The following is an 18135-nucleotide window of genomic DNA, read 5'->3' on the forward strand; positions in this document are numbered from 1 at the left end:
TCCATGTTATGTGCAAAACGCAATCAACATGTCATAAAAAACAAAAGGACTCAACTTTCACCAAATATCTCTTTCCTCTCCTCATGGCTTACTGCACTTCAGAAGGAGGAAGAAAGATTGCATTCCCTCCTTCATTTCCATATCATCTTGAGAAAGAAATTTCGACTTGGTACGATAGGAATAAACGTCTCGATTAAAGTGAATTTTAGACTAGTGCATCGGAGAATGAACTCCTGCATAAGTTAGAAGACTTGGCAGGAAGATAACACCAAAAAGAGATGGGCCTCCAACATAAGGGGCCTCACCACCAATAAATGCCCTAGAAAATCCCCTAGTCCTAGGTAAAGCTGTCAAACTAAGGATTGACTCGATAGAAGCTAATGAGCCCCTAATCACATAAGTTGTCCTCGGAGGTGCTCTTCGATAGAATATATCAAAGAGTAGCCCAAGGGAAGTTTTCTGAAATTTATATTGTAAACACATATGAAACACCCTCATGAATGCCTAAGACCCCAGATGAAGTTGAGAAGGACAAACTTTTAAGTGCTTCACGACGGGTACCTCAAATGCAGAAAAAGGCAACTATAGTACTATTTTTTGAACAGACACTCGTGTATCGAGATTGTTCCATCGTCAAGGAACTACATTTCATCTTTTATGATCCCACTTGAAGTATTGATCGTTCTAGTTGATGCCCAACCACAATTCTAGTGGCATCCATGGCAGCCTATGTGCTCATAACAAATGGAGTACCCTCTACTTTTGCATCTATCCATTCATGCTCCGTTGTGGCTGACCAATCTAGAAGGTCCAAGTAGGCCTTCCTTTCAACATCTTTGGGCTCACAATTATCAGTATTCAAGGGAATCAAAATATAATCCTTAGTGCATTGTATCCCCTTCTAGTTAGCTAGTATCTCATCCTCGGTCAAGATGAGGGAATTGGAACCCCGACACGATTAACTTCTCCGTCAATATTTGATAAAAGGGCTTCTAATTAGCCGAATGAAGAAGTTCGTTCCTCCAAGGAATTCCTAGATACCCTTTCTGAGTCAGAACAATCAGCTAAAGTTATGATTTTTGGTTCTTGGTGATTATGACCAAGAGGAGGGATATAAGAATTAGGAAATGTCCCTAGTATAGAGGCAGACAAATTTTTACCTTTGGAATCACTCACTAGGTCAATCGTACTATAACTTATACTAACTAGTAAATAGGGAATGTTGAAGATAAAAGCTTGAGTTTAGGATGTAACACCCTGAATTCTAGATTAATTATTTATTTAATTAATTTAGCAAGAATGTATGAGTCATTGTGAAGCATTTGATATCGATGATGTTTTAGTGATTTTTGGTGAAGTATTTGACTTATGTGATATTTTGATGATTCATGTGATGTTGTGGTGATTTGTGATGACTTGATGAAGATGAGGTGTGATATAATGTTTTGGTGATTTATTTGATGATGTTGATGTGTTGGGGAATTATAGAGTGTTTTAGATGATATATATTAATTAAGATAATTAGTTAATATTATTTTAATTAATAAAATAGAATAATATTTGTGTTTGAGATGATAAGGGAGAAATAGTAAATTGTAAGAGGTTAAGTGAGGACAAAAAGAGGAAAGCCATTTTAGGGATCCTAAGGGTAAAAAGAGAAAAGATGGAAGAGAAATTCATTCTGTGCAATTGAAGTTTAGAGAAGAGACAAAGGGAGAGAGTTTGGGCACGAAGAACACGGAAGGATTCGTAGAGAGAACACGACGAGAATCAAAGCTAACTACAATCTAAGGTAATGGGAGTTTTATCATTGTTATTATAATTGATTTAAGGCTTATATAATTGTAGGATTATTGGGGTTTTGGTGAAATTTTGATAATGAGATAAATGGCATGAAATTGATGAAATTAATGTATGTTAATGATGATGGTCTTGTGATGTGGAGTACATGGAGATTTTAGAATTTTATGATGAACTGATGTGAAAAGAATCGAAGAGATGATTTAGGTTTTGATTGGAATTTTGGGGTTTTGATATTATAGATTAATAAGAATTATGTTAAGATGATGTAGTTGATAACCATAATTTAGGCATGTATTAGAAGGCTTAAAATTGTCAAAAATAATGGAAAAGGTGGGTTTTGGGGTCAAGAAAATTGCAGACCTAGAAACACAATCGCAGAAAAATTCTGCATAAAACAGCCATACGTCGACCATACGGTCGGCCTGAGTGAACCCGAGGGAGACAAAATTATCTATGCGTCGACCTAAGGAGGTTTTGCGTTGACTCACAGCTTCCAATTTTTTATAGATTTTCTGAATGCCATAACTTGAGTTTCTAGACTCCGATTAATGCATCGTTTGAAGCGTTGGAAAGCTAACACGCTGAACTATACCATGGTGGAATAAAAGGATTCATAATATGTAGTCTCTTAGTACTTGTATTATGATTATGAGATGAGCTATGTAGTGTTAACATAAGAAGTATGCCCTTTGTTACGATTTGACGTAACCATGTCATAGTGCAACTTGAATTGTGTTTTCTTTATAACGATGTTATTGATATGATGTGTATTTTCCTTATGATGAGATAACGATGCCTTGTGATGAATTAATAATAAATATGTTTTTATTACGAAGTTGAATTAACCGTGTCACGTCGTTACTTGACTTGTGTACTATGATGTTTGATGTTATTGTGATGATATATGTATGTATGAAGTACATGATGAATATGATGAATCGATGATGATATGACGATGTGTGTAATATGAAGTATGTGATGATGTATGATGAGTATGATGAATGATGATGCGTTTTGACTAGTCGTGGTCGTATTTTATGTGGTGTTGCACATCATGCATTCATAAAATTTGTAGGACTTTTGTCCAGTGAAGTTTGCAGGATATTTATCCAGTGATGTTAGGACGTTTTTGTCCAGTGATGGCCTCAATCCCATAGTATGGATTGAGTGAAACATGTGATGTGCTCCGGTTCCAAGCGGGAATCGATCCTATTGGTGGGATCTTTGGAGATAACGATGACTAAGTCATCAGTGATGTTTTGGTATCACATGCATGAGTCTTATGAAGTTACACATCATTATTTGTAGTATTGCACAATACTTGGAATAAGTGATATCCTTGATTGATTCTTGGAAGATGATGTTTGGTACATTTTAAGTGATGTATTTTATTTATTCTTGGATTGATGATGTTGTGACGTGAAGAGCTGGTAATTGTTGTTATGTGATGGAATGCATTAAATGATGTTATATGATTGTTGTTTCCTTGATATGATTGCTATATCTATTCCTTATGTCTTTTATAATGATTATGATTTACTCACCCTTTTTGTTTGAATGTTACCTCCACGTGGGTAACGCGCAGGTGGTCAAGTTTAGTGCAGGAAGCATAAGAGGTAGCTTCGGAGTGCGCTATTTAGTTTTCGTTGAGTCTAGTGGACCTTGCTCTGATATGTAAGATCGGGGTTGGGATCGATTGATTATGAACCTTAAGCATTTTGTTATTTTGAAGATTTTATATTACTTTTATAATCATGATGTTATAAACATAAAGTATGATGATTTTCTCGATGTTTAAACTACCTTTCATGATAATGATTAATTTATGAAGAAGTTTCTAAGAGATATTTATTCCGCTGTGAAATTTGAATTAATTTGATTCATGGCACTAAAGATGCTATTATGTTTAAATGTTTTACAACCCGTGTTACGGAGCAGAATTAATTGTTATATGAAGTTTTATGAATATGTGACATTCTTGCTTTGTTTTACGTTTATTTATTTATTAAAATATTCGTGAAAATTATGGGGTTTTAGAAGGGTGTTACATTGGATGGTACCCGGTTATTTGAGATTTATTAAGCAGAAGAAAAGTAAGAAAGGAAAACACTAAGAGAAAGGAATTAAAGATTGCTTCTATTTATGTTTTCAGAGATGAGGAAATGAATATGTTTTTCTGGGAAAGAGATCATAAGTTTGAATGCCAAAAGTTACGTAAACCTCTAAACACTCAAATCCCCTATTTATAAGCAGTTGCAATTGAAGGATTTATACCAACTAGAAAAATAAGTCACAATATTATCATCTATATTTTCCCTTACTACAACAAATAACACTTTTTATGACAAAGCTTTCATCTCGAACATCCTAAAAACAGAGAGGATATGTCCTGGGAGCGCAATGTTTTATTTTTATAACACAACTATAACTTAGCTCCTTTTTAAATCCATAAAAAATAATAAACTTGTTATATTTTTTGAGAACCCATGTAATAGAGCTATAAGGAACCTCGCTTCGAATCCCCTTTGCCGCATTTAAAACTCTTTTCAAAGATTTATCACTTAGCGTCTTTTTCTAGATGCCATGTTTTGTTTAGTTAATCAGTAATTCTCAAAAACTTTGTTAAACAAGAATAGACAATAATAGAAAAAGGAAATATTTCATTGATAATAAATAAGCAACACAACAAAGAAAACTAATAAAAAAATTCAAACAACTCAGTGAACTCAACTTCAACATCACCCCTAACTACCCATAACTTTTAGAAAAAATTAGAAAGAACTCTTCCATAAGGTATGAGAAAATTTGTTTCCTCCCGAGAAGTCTTTATCATTTCCTTCAAGAAGTTGAAAATGGTAAGAGGAAGATTAACTCTAATGGTGTAGGTGAGGAATAACACGAGATGATTATCATTCCAAGTAAGCGTTTCCAATTCTTTCTCTCTTGGGCACAGATTTGCATCTAGAAGTTGAAACCAAAATTTTGCAATTGAAATTATAGAAGCTGGACTGGAGAGATTATTTTGGTTGGCAAAAATTCGTTGAAGGTGGGTTGTGTAAACATTGTTAAATTCATAATTCTTAATACAACTACAAAACTCTTCACAGTTGATTGTCATAGCAGTCAGTAATAGAGTAATGTATAAATGAGTGGCATTGGCATAAGACTTGATGATATCTTGATGACCAGCTGGAACAACGGATGCATTCAACCATAACTATTTAACAAAGTTAGTGTATGTGGGGCCATGTAGAATGTTAAAGTAACCATTCAACTTTTGTTTGTTAACAGCTTTCCTCAATTTTGATTGAAAACATTCAAAATCATTGAAATCAACATACTTTTCACTGATAATGAACAATAGATTTGCATCCATTTTTTATAAGAAAAAAATAAATTTGAAACAATGAAACATAAAGTTGGTTGTAGGACGTTGAAAATAGGCAAAGACTTTGAAACAATGTTTGAACTTCATACTTTGAAGACACAACGATTTGAAAATCTAAAAGAAACGTTAAAACTTGATTATATTGCTATTCTAGTGATATGATTCTAATGCATGTGCTACACGTCGGTGTTCTAACCTCTCTTTTAATAAAAAACAATATTTGTAAATTAAATGTTCTAACTCGTCGGTGTTCCTAAAAATCGAGGTGTCATTTAGTGATAAAATAAAGCGTTAAAATTGGAACCTCTATATTAATTGTAATTTTTATTTGTAAATTAAATGTTCTAACTCGTCATTTTTTCTAAAAATCGGGGGATAATTTAGCATTAAAATTGAAGGAATTTATCAAATCCTCGTCGTCCATTTCATGACTATCAACATTCAAGATATTATCATTAGTGATTCGCATGAAACATAAATAACTTCCATTATAAAGAAGTTCTCTATCATGGATTCCATTCTGAATACCAAGAATTGTGCCTCTCAAGCAAGTATTATCGTGAAGATTTTAAGGTTTACAAGAGTGTTTGCCATGAAGAGTTCTCTATGATAGATTGCAAGAGCATAAAATTATTTGGGTTTAAGGTTTGTGTTTTAAAATATTTATTTGAGCAAAAAAATAATTTATTTATCTAACCCTTATTCTGAATAACCCTTTTTTTATTCACATAAAAAACAAATGCACGCAAAATCGATTAAAAACATCCTTGCACCCAACATTCGATCTATCCTAAAATTATATGATTTGAAGATCTAAAATCTAGATATTCCGAAAATTAATTTACCTAACCCTTTTTTTTGGTTTTGAGGAAAGAGTTTCCTAGAATATCAAGGAATAGAAGATCCAACATTTGATCTTCATGGACAATTAATGTAATATTTTGGGTAAACACTATAACGAGTTTTATTAAAGAATGTAATATTAAGGTAAACATTGTAACTAGTTTGATTCAAAAAAACTAATGACCCCTCGATTTTCTTGATAAACCGAGATAAAAATATGCTAGTTTTTGCAAATAATAAAAGTTTCAGAAATTGGGGTTCGTACTCATGCGCTCATAAACTTTTACCCCGGGGTTTTAAACACCGGGGGTGATAAGGCTTTACTTTTTATGACGACATTTTTTTCCTCGCTTTTATTGCCCAGGTAAAACGCATTTCATGTCCGACGTTAGAAGCATAATTTGTAGTAGTTCCGTGTGGATAGACACAAACTCGAATAAACTATAAACTACGCCTTCCCTTAGCTAGTCACGTTACCACTTGTGTCACATAAAGGCTACGAAACGTTTCAATTTTGGGATTGCATATTGTGTGTTTGTTCCCCACTACTTTTTCAAATGGGTGTCAACTAATTGTACCAACTATCTTTATTGGTCAACAATTTATTGGTTGATCTAAAATATGTAGGACATGTGACTCCACAAACAAGAGGGGCGTGAATTGTGTGCTTCAAAAAGATGGTAGTTTGAAAAACCTTTATAATTATTTTCTAGTTAAAAAAGATTTCAAAAATGATTTAATATATTAGCAGCGGAAAGATAAATAAGCAGAAAATAAAGAGTTGAGGGTAAGAGAGATAATACCATAAATTATAGAGGTTTGATCGAAATGAAGTAACCTTATCCTCTCCCCAAGATTTAATCTTGAGAGTATCCAATAATACTTAAGAGATTTTAGGAAGTTGAACTCTTGAACTCCTTTATACAAGAAAAAAAGAATTTTAAGGCTAACTTCCAACCAAACAATGAACATCTGAGGGAAGCAATTAGTCTTCCTTCAAGACATCGAAATGAAGCAGCTAGTCTTCTTTCCAAACAACAATTGGAAGTAGTTAGTTTCTAAGATAAATCGAGATTTTCCACCGGCTTATCTCAAACCAAGGTGAGCTTTTGAAATGGGATGAATCCACAAACCGAAGTGATGTTTTGACTAGGTTGGCCACGAACCACTAAGATTTTAGACTAGGCTTATCTCAAACCAAAGAAAGCTTTTGACTAGGATAAAGTTATGGACCGAACCGAGGTTTCGACCAAAATAACGAAAACCAAGTTGAGATTTTAAACCGGAATAATCTCAAGCCAAAGTAAGCTTTTGAACGGCCTGAGCTTACGAACCGAAATGACGACTTAGAATTAAATTCCCTAAAACAAAGCTTTTAACAAGTTTAGCTGTTAACCCAAACAAAAAATCCTATATGGATAAAATACTCAACCGGTAGAAAATACTCCTTGGTGAATTTACGAAAAATATCTTTCTAGAATTACAACATATACCTCATTATACACGGAGACTTTCTTGAAGAGCTACATCTAATTTCTTCAAGTGAGAGAAATTAAATAAAATAATTTTTAGAGAGAGAGAGAGTGATGAGTGAGATTAGAAGGTTTACATTTTCTGGATGTGAAAATATGAAGGGAAGAACCTTTGTTTATAAGCCAGAGATTTTTACAAAAACGAAAAAAAAAATTCTTGTGCCAATTTTAATGTACCAATCAATTGGCATCATGCACCAACCGATTGGAAGGCCTCAAAACACATGTTTAAGCTAGTTTAAATGGAGGGAAAGGATATGTAGCCTTTTTTTAGTTCATTAAGATGATGTCTTAAATGTATAAGGAGAGTTTTTGCTCTAACCAAATCGATTAGGTATACGTGTCAATCAATTGGATAGTGCAAATTTTGTCCAAAAACATTGAGACAGATCCTGATTCAACTTGTAGGACTTCAAAACTTTTTTTAATGTGTGTGATTTAGTCGTGTAACTATATGAAAATGAATTTATGCTTTAACAACACATTGTTCACTCAGACGTGACAAAGAGACCTTTTACACTTCCTCTCTTTCACATTTTGAAGCTTCAAGACTTGTCGGGTAATCCTGTCATATAGACACTTGCTTGAATGAGTCATCATATTTCTTCACTTCCAGTTCCATCATTAGAAGATGTTTCTAGTTATCATCAAGCCCTAACTTCTTTATTAGCATATTTAATCGTTTGAATTAGATACTCCTTTTAGTTTTCATCATCTAAAGAATATGTATCACTAAGAGCATGTTTAATGGGAGCTTCTTGATTATTTAATCTACAAAACATGGTTCCACATTCTTCCTCCTTTTTTATGATGACAACGCATCTCTCAAGGAGATGGTCAAAGAAATAAACAAATATTGTTGGAGTAGTTAAACTGCCCCTTAATTAAGTAGAAAGTATATTCTAATCCCCATTAGAGTATAATCCCCCCACCTTTGTCAAAATAAAAAAGGCGGGAAAAATTGCATTGCAATAATTTAGATATAAAAACACATTGGCACACAAGCATTTAAGAAAGGAAAAATGTTTGGTGAAAAAAATACCTGAGCGTCCTGCACGCTTAAAATACAACAGAGTCGACATCGAACTTTATATATTCCAAAAGGAATGGAAAAATATCGATAAAAAGCTTAAAGAACGACGATATGGTCATCAAACCCAAATTAGGGTTCGGGAGCCGGTTATTCAAGGGAAAGATATTAGCTCCTCTCACATCTGTTGTATTTAACGGGACCAATTTAGCTAGTCTTGTGAAAGAATATTAGCGACTATTTACTTGCGATGTTCTACTTATTGCAAATTATTTACAAGAGAAAGAAAAGGAAATTTTTTTTTTGGTTTTTAATTAATGTGCTCGACAAGATTTCAAAATCTTGTGTCTACGAATTTCCTGGTACAATGGGAAAATCAGAGCCTCGTAGTTTGTGGTAAAAAATGTTTGTGTGTTGGTTAATTTTAGGAAAAGACTCTTGATCGAATTCAAATGGAAAACATTTCTTGATACCCAAAACATCGAGAAGCGAACATTTGCATCGCATCAAGAATGGATAAAAAAATTGGATTCTCACAGATTTATGTCCTCGTCGCATTCGAGCGAAAAATGTTTTTTATTCTCATGTGGTAGGAACCAAGAGTTGTTTGCATCGCCTTGGAATGGACGAAGCATCTTTTGTTTATGAAAACGTTTGGGTGTCGCACTAAGACTGAAAAATATGATTTGATGAGTTGAATTGTTTCTAGATGGTGACAACAGGAAGATAGATACGACTATCATCCAAATACCCGGGAAACAGAGAGGATAAGTACGTCCTAACTATTCCTTTGTCAACCAAATCAATTTTAATGAAATTTATAAGACGAATTAAGTTATACGTCCTTAATGGAATTCAAGCATTCAAACGGGAATCTATGTACGACTATCATCCAAATGCTCAAAAAACAGAGGGGATAAGTACGTCCAAACCATTATTTTTCATCCATTAAAGACCGAACTAGATTAGATTATTTAATGTGTTTTGCACGTAAGACAAGTGTTTAAACAATAATATAGGTACCTCTATCATCCAAATACTCGGGAAACAGAGAGGATAAGTACAACATAACCATTCCTTTTTCGACCGGTTTTATTATTAAAAGATTTTGAAAAGGGAACTTGGTGTTGACCAAGTGTTTATTTCCATTTGGATTGAAAATGGACTTGGTGTTGACCAAGTATTTGATTTGCGCTTGATTTAAAAAGAGATTTGAAAATGTCTTCGAATCGATGATTGATTTTAATCGCAAAGTGTTTTGGTTTGTTTTTTTAAAAAGCACTTGATATTGATCATGTGGTTTTATTCAAGAAAACAGGTTGATTTTAGTTGTCACATTATTTAATCATCTAAATTGACTTGCTAACTAAAAATGAAAATCAAAAGAAAATAGAAGTAAAGTACAACAATTGAGAAATGGAGGTACATTTACAAAATGGGGATAAATAGAACAAAAAAGTCTCAACGCACACATTAAGTAAAAGTACGGAGTAACGTCACATGCGAATTGTCAAGTAAGGACAAACATTGAGTTCCCATAACGCGAGGACGTGAATTCAGTTCACGTAAGGCGAGGGTGCAAATTCAAAATCATCTACAAGATTTAAATCTAGATATATACACAGTGAAATCAACATATGGCACCAACGCAAATAAAACAAAAGATTGCTAGCACGAGACGCAATCATGGCAACCAAGTCGTAATATGGGACGTAAACTTTAATGAAAGGGAAACGATAACGAAATGTAACGTGCCAACAAAGTAAAGTAACGAATAGTATAATGTAGATATAAAGTCAAGTAACCATAATGTGAAGAAATGTAACAGAAGTCCTTTAACACAGTACTTAAAATTAAATGAGACACAAGGACAAGGAAAATTCTTAGGTGGACACATACCTAAGAAATTGTTTTACACACAACCAATCACAAAATTTTAATTAATTAAAAAATAAATACTGATTTTTCTCTCTCCTTCATAATCTCAACCACCCCATGAATTCAATTTAAAACAAAATTAAAATTAAAATAAATTTAAAAGTACTATTTTTTATTGGTTGTTCCTAAGAATGTGGATTTAGGGTCGTGTCCATGCAAGAATTGCTCCAAGGACAACTTAAGCCACATGTCGCATGCATATACAAGAAAATCCAAGAAGTTGCTAATGTACAATGTGCTCATCATAATCCATTAAAAACACAAACTGTTATAGTGTATGCATAATGCAATGTAAGATACTGTCACCTACAAGTTCAAATCGACATCACTCCAAAGATATAACAAGCATCTATGCAAACGGGATTGAGACATGAATTCGACATTATGGGAATTGAATCAGTGCAAACAGAGGCATATACAAGCAGATATGTTTATATTATTACCACCACGACCGATTCCGACTTTTTAGAGGCCCAAGACAAACAAATAAATAGACCCCTAATAAAAAAAATATGTTTTACTCGCCTTCAAAATGAAGAACAATTTCGGAGACAATAACAAAAATATGAAGTTTTGGATGTTTCTAACAAAAAAAAGTTTTAATGTAAATAAGTAGTCATCTGCAAATTATTAAAGAATTCAAAATTAAAATATATCAATTGAATAAAAAATGAAAATCTTTTTAAATGTTGCTCCAATTTTTAGGCCACATCCACAATCTCAAAGAAATGAAAGTGACGTTTTCTCTGCTTTAATTGCGGAAAACCAAATCGTATGGCTAAAACATATAGGAGTAGTAGTCGTAAATCATGTCCTGACCCTAATACGCAGGTTTACCTGATTGGTAAAAAGTTTATATGACAAATGATAATGAATTTTATTTCATTATAAAAATTTGATAATAAATGAGTTAATTGTGTGATAAATTTTTAAATATTTAATTATAACATAAATAGTCTTTAAAATTTATATTAAAATAAATAAAAATAAAAATAATAGGAGTAACAATAAATCATCATTTAAAATAAAATTTGATTTAATATATCATTATAAATTGTAATCAATTATATATAAATTATTTTATAATTAAAATTTAAGGAATGTTAATTATCACAAAAATTATATAAGAAATTCATTGCAAACCTATGTAATTAGGTGGAACTAAAGTATAATTGACTAATTTTGCCTATTTAAATGAACAACTAAAAGGAAATAATTAAAAAATTTGAAAGCCACTGAGTCTCGAACTGCTAACACTATGGAATCAAATAAATGGCTTATCCGCTGCGCTAAGAGCAACGAATTGTCTAATTGTTTAGCGGACAAATATATATTTTACAATTTTAGTATTATAATTTCCTAATTCCACCACCATTTGAGGCCCCTACAATTTTGAGGCCCTGGGTTGTGGGCCTGCTTGTCCGGGCCCAGGGTCGGCCCTGATTACCACAATATTTGAACATCATCAACGAAAGTCCAGCAAAATCTAGCGATAATATTAAACAAATATATTTGAAATAATATGCGCAACAACATGTAAACAAATTGGAGCTAATATATTACCTACCGACGAGTTGTCACTGAAGCTGACCGTGGTTTGTTGAGTTATTGTTGTTGTATAATGCAACTCCAAAGCTGAATTAATGGAATTAGTTGCGAACAGATCGCCAAAGGGTGGTTGGTGGTGTTGGGTTGCAAATCTAGGTGGAACTATTGAGGTAGTCACGACGGTGGTGTATGAGGGTTCGGTTGGTGGATGTTGGCAGATGTTATAATGACGCGGAGTAGAGTGTTGTGGTAATATTGGTAAGCGTCGAAGTTGTGGTTTTGATAAAATGTATGGCCTAGGTTTGTTTTACTAGGGCTCCACGGTGGACACCAATGTACTAGCTAGAAAATTACAAAAATGTTGCACCCCTGTGCTGGTAGGGGTGGTCAGAGGCTTTAAATATTTTTGGTGGTTTTAACTTAGGTGATTTTGGTGGAGAGAGCAATCTCAAGGGACGTGAGAAGTTGTGTATTATGTAGGGTATTTTCTGGTGTATTTAGAATATCTCATCAACTTTAAGGTTGAGATATTTATAAAAGCTAATGGACTTGGATTTGGAAACTCCAAAGAAGCGGTAATCGCTCCACCTTAACTAGAGAAGTTGCGTACTGCATACTTCTTAGGGAATCATTACCAAGACTTCTTAAATTTGTGGTTATAGGCTAGGTATACCTCATAGTCCACCTTTTCCTTCAGGGCAGGCTCCCTATTACGTGGGGGCTCTTCTTAGGCAATGAGTTATTGGGCGGGAGCCTAATGAAGAATGTCCTGTGTCGCCTCATTCGTTGATTTTACAAATATATAACTATATAATTCAAGTGCTTTTATCATCAATGTTTTTCTTTCATGATGTAACATCCAAGATTTATAGTTGTGGCATTCATGTTCAGATTAGATGGTAAGGTTTCATGTGAATAATTGATATTTCTTGTGGATTGATGTGTTGGCAATGTCTTAAACATTATTACTTTATAAATAAAAGACAAAGATTGGGTTGGGATTGACTCTGGTATCACAAAGGGTCTTTCACGTGAAGCCACCTCTTATATCTTGCTATCTCTCGGAGGGACATATTGTAAGTTTTCTTCATATTTTCAAGATCCTATCTTCTAGGAGTTAAGAGTTTTGCTGGTGCACCAAGATGTACACACTATTCAATAGGTTAGTAGCTGCCTGCATGCCTAGATTGGCTTGAACACTTGGAGGTAGGCAAGCATCTCTTGTCTAGGTACCATAGGTTGTAAAGGAGACCACTTTGAAGATTTGCCTTGATAAGACATAGGTAATGGTTGAGAGGTTGAAAAATATTAGGATGCTCCCTAGTTAACCCTTGGGGAGCCAAATCTCATGGCCTTGTAATAAAGGGTGGGGTTTCTAAGACTAGATCCTCCATCTTCGGTGGAGGAGGATGAGTTCTGATAGCTTCACCATCTGCAGCAGCGACTTTGGAAAATCAAGTAATTTTTAGTTCACAATAGCTTTAGGAGTTCAGTATTAGGTTATCCAAAAAGAGATTGGTGTTCGCGAAGAAAGAATTGGAGACCTAGATCTTTGACAGAGAAACAATTGTTCTTTTTGGAGTTTTTATGAATTTGAAGTTGAATCCCCGAAATGACATTACTATTAGGTTAGAGAACCAAGTGAAATGGTGAGATGAGATCTTAGATTGGTGGAGCAAATTTTCAATATAGTAGAGAAGTGGCTAACCTACAAAGTTAACACTCCAACGTCCAACGTCCAAGTTAACGAGAGAATAAGAAATAGTGTAAGAATGAGAAAGGGTTTAAAACCAATAATGATACATTATCCTCTTTATATAGTGTGATCGGTTAAAATCATTCGTATTAAATGAGGTGTGATGTGAAGATGATCGTTGAATATAATCAGACGATGATCAACGTATCTAAAGGACGGATTGTCTGCCCTTAGTGGAATGAGAAACCCCATATTTCATATCCTCATTTACTTAATCCATCTTGAACCTTTCGCTATGGGAATAATTTGTAATATGTTTTTACTTTTATAAAATAACAATGTTTTATTCTCTAGTAAGGGAGATACCTTCACTACAAGAAAATGTCACATTAACTACCATAATTTAGCTACCAAATAGCGGTTAATCTCAAGTTATCAAAATGAATTTTTAACTGAAATAATATTTTTTTAACTTTTTAACAAATTAATCATTATTATATTAGATTATTTATTTCCTTATAGTTATATAAGAGACACTCGTTTTCTCTCTCTAAGTTTTGAGAAACACGTGTAATTTCAAATCGTTCTTTAAATAATACTCAGAGCAAAACTCAAAATCTCTATCTCTTTAATTTTTGTCAATGGCTTGTAATTTTGTCGTAGCTAATACTCCCTCCGTTTTTTATTATAAGTCGTTTTAGACTTTTCACACAGATTAAGAAAAATAATAATTGTTGTATGAAAATAAGAAATTATGAAGGTTTTTACAAAATTATCCTTCATTAATGACATGTGGAAGATAAATTTATATAATTGAAAGGAGAGAATAATAAATATTTAAGGATATAATAGGAAAAGTAGTATTAATTATTCATTGAAATTATAAAACGACTTATATTTAAATATAAATTTTTTTTCCAAACCACTTATAATAAAAAACGGAGGAAGTATTAAATTTTCCTGTAGTGCGTGAAACAGAGGGCGTGGATTCTGTTTCCATCCTTAAACTTTCTTTGGAAGGATTTTCTTTCATGTTCCCGTCTTGAGAGAAAATAATTCTATACGTGGGCCCCAAATAGGACTCCCCCTCTGTGCACTAAAATATTTACATCTATATTGTGAACACATTTATTTATCTAAAATGAAAGATATACATACCTACCTCTTAAATATGCACATAAATAAATAAATAAATGAGAATCTTGATTAATTAATCGACTCCACTTGCTAAAATGGTGATGTGTTCTTATCATCTCTTGCCTTCTTTGTATCATGCAAGTTGGGTTTGGTTCTCTTTGATCTTAAACAGATATGATGATGCGGAGAAAGATAACTGTTTAATTCAATGCCTTTCCACTTTCTCACTTGAGTCTTGATATCGGATTCATCGTTCATGGAATACAAAACAGTGTTATACTAGTCGACAATACTATGTATATTATATATGGCTCCTTGGGGTATAGATGGGATACCTAAGACTCTACGTATGGTACCCTAGGCAGTTTTGATAAAAGTTTCACAATTGAGATGTAGGCCACAATATTAATCCTTCACCGCAGTCGAAATCACTTCACACAGTGGCAAATCTTCGTTAAAGCGGAAATATGTGTATTTTTAAAATAATTAAATAATATATGTTTTTTTTTGTTTTTTAAATGACTTTTATAAATATATATATATATATATATATATATATATATATATATATATATATATATATATATATATATATATATATATATATATATATATATATATGGTTATACTAACCACTGTCCTCAGGACATTCTTTAGGGATACTATATAAAAAAAATATTCTTTATAAAAATTAATATTTCAATTTTCAATGCATTTTCAATATATTGAATATACGTATTTCTAAAATACTTACTACTTTAATCACTTAAAGAATGACTTAAGGGCACTGGTTAACATTTCTCAAATATTTATATATATATATATATATATATATATATATATATATATATATATATATATATATATATATATATATATATATATATATATATATATATATATCATCACATGAAATTAGATGAATGATTTTCACCACAATTCACTTTGTCTCTTTTTGACTCATAAATGACTTTAGCGTTAAAGTATTAATCTCCGAGGTTTACTCATTTGTTGCTGCATTAGATATCTACACCATTGAAGTGATAGTCCATCTCATTAGTTCATCAACAATTCTATTTCTTGAAAGAAACAACAACACCATATGTGGGAATTTGAATTCAAATCACTGTGAATTTTCAAAATAAGATTTCTTCCGATTCAAAGCCTTTATCGTTGTAATAGTCACACTCAGATGGAACAAGTAACTGTAGATCTCGTTTCAAAAGCATATTGGAATCATGTAGTCCATAATGACCTCAAATCTTAGTCCTTTCTTGAGAAGTGGTCTTGTCCAAAAATATCCCATTATTAAAGAATCGCCTTTTATCTATATCAGACACTAATCTGAAAGGTTGGTTCCTTCTTCATAACCCAACTGCTCATAAAAGGCTATCAAATCTTTTTTTGTTGACTTTTTTTAAAGTCAGAGATTAAGAGGGGACAATATGTGTGTTTGATTCCCTATCGAAGCGGTTCTGAACCCGACAATTTTGGATCCAATCCTTACAATTTGCTGGTTGTGAACCAGGGGGCTAATTAAGGAAGGTTCTCCCTCAGGGACCTTTCAAAATACGGAGTGAGCCCTCGGAGTTTGAGGGGTTAAGAATAAGTAATGATCCTTCAAGTTCTTCTAACTTTCAAGATATACACCAGACACTTTAACTAGTTGGCGTTGCAAGATCAACCTTGTCCTCGAAAACTATATACGGAGGTACACGTCACACTGAAGATATTGAAAATTTGGGTTAAAAATGGTTATTCTCATATGCCTTAGCACGCCTTACACCAACTCGTCGAAGGGTTGTGTGAATTTTCACTTAGAGAATATGCACTCGTAAAAGGAGATGGAACATCCATCAAAACAACTACAATTCCCCTTTATCGAATCGATGTGGGAGACCGACCAGTTAGAAGATGGACCCACATCTATTCGATAACTATCCATACTTTGGGCGCAACCAACGGTGGACATCGTCCCCAACAATTCATGATCCAGCCAGCGGTACTATTCAACATTTATGGACTCTACGAGAACTTCATGCTCTAGTTAAACCATGTCCGTCCAACTATCATGAAAAAGATATTATAATTATGAACTTGAGAATGCCTTCGAAAAATGTTGTGGCAATGAATCCTCCCCACTGTTAGAGACTAGGCTACGATCTAGAGGGGGATGAATAGATCCACAAAAAAAATTGTTCATTTATAAATTGTTTTCAAAGATGGCTTACGGAAGTGCTCCAGGATCGATGACTTGCGTCTATTCCGAACTGCTATTGGTAGAATCGGATATACGAATAAACCTTTAATAAATGTGAGAGATACTAAAGATGAGAAGTATCTTGAATCAATTGGTTTTGAAATATAGTTATTTGAACAATTAATCACTCAAGCACCTGCTTCCAATGAAATATATAATTGACAAAATTGACTTAGTCAATTTGTCGAACACTTGTTGTGAAAATGTTATTATGCATAATCAATTTCACAAACACTTGGTATGAAATTGATTACAAGCCAATATTATCTAAGTGTTGTTGATTGTGAAATCCAATTGCAATTCTCAAAACAAAAATTGTTTTATATCACAATTTAAACACTTAGAATTATTAACAATTTAGCAATTGTATACTAGTGTTAATAGCAAGTAATAGAGAAATAAGGAGAGAAGAACATAAATATTTTTTTAGGTAGTTCATAGTTCGTTCTCTCTACGGTTACGTCTGCCCCCAATTCCAAAACGGGAATTGAGATAGTTTTTATTTCTTTGCAAAATGTTTTAAGTTAAAGCCACAAACAAACAAACTCAGTTTTGATGTTTATTTTTTATCTTATCTCTCCTTGATCTTAAGCAAGATCAAGTCGCCCAACTATGTCGAATCAATCCTCTGGTTATTGTTACTCCCTTGACCGAACACACCACTCTTCAAGGCTTTCACTCGTTTAAATTACAATCACAAATTATTGTCACCCAAAACTTTGATTGATCTTCTATCTACCGTTACTCCCTTGACCGAACCCACCATTCTTCAAGGCTTTCATTCGACTGAAACAAATCCAAAGGTTCTTGTCAAAAACCCTCAAGTTAATCCGACATTGGAGGAAAAAAATCCTAATGGTTTTATTCAATGAATCCCCCAAAATTATTCACACAATCGGAATATACCAATTCCTAACCTTGGACGTTATCACTCTCAATCTATGACCACTCTAGCAGATA

The sequence above is a fragment of the Vicia villosa genome, linkage group LG1 (genome assembly GCF_029867415.1).
Source record: "Vicia villosa cultivar HV-30 ecotype Madison, WI linkage group LG1, Vvil1.0, whole genome shotgun sequence".
Classification (NCBI taxonomy): domain Eukaryota; kingdom Viridiplantae; phylum Streptophyta; class Magnoliopsida; order Fabales; family Fabaceae; genus Vicia; species Vicia villosa.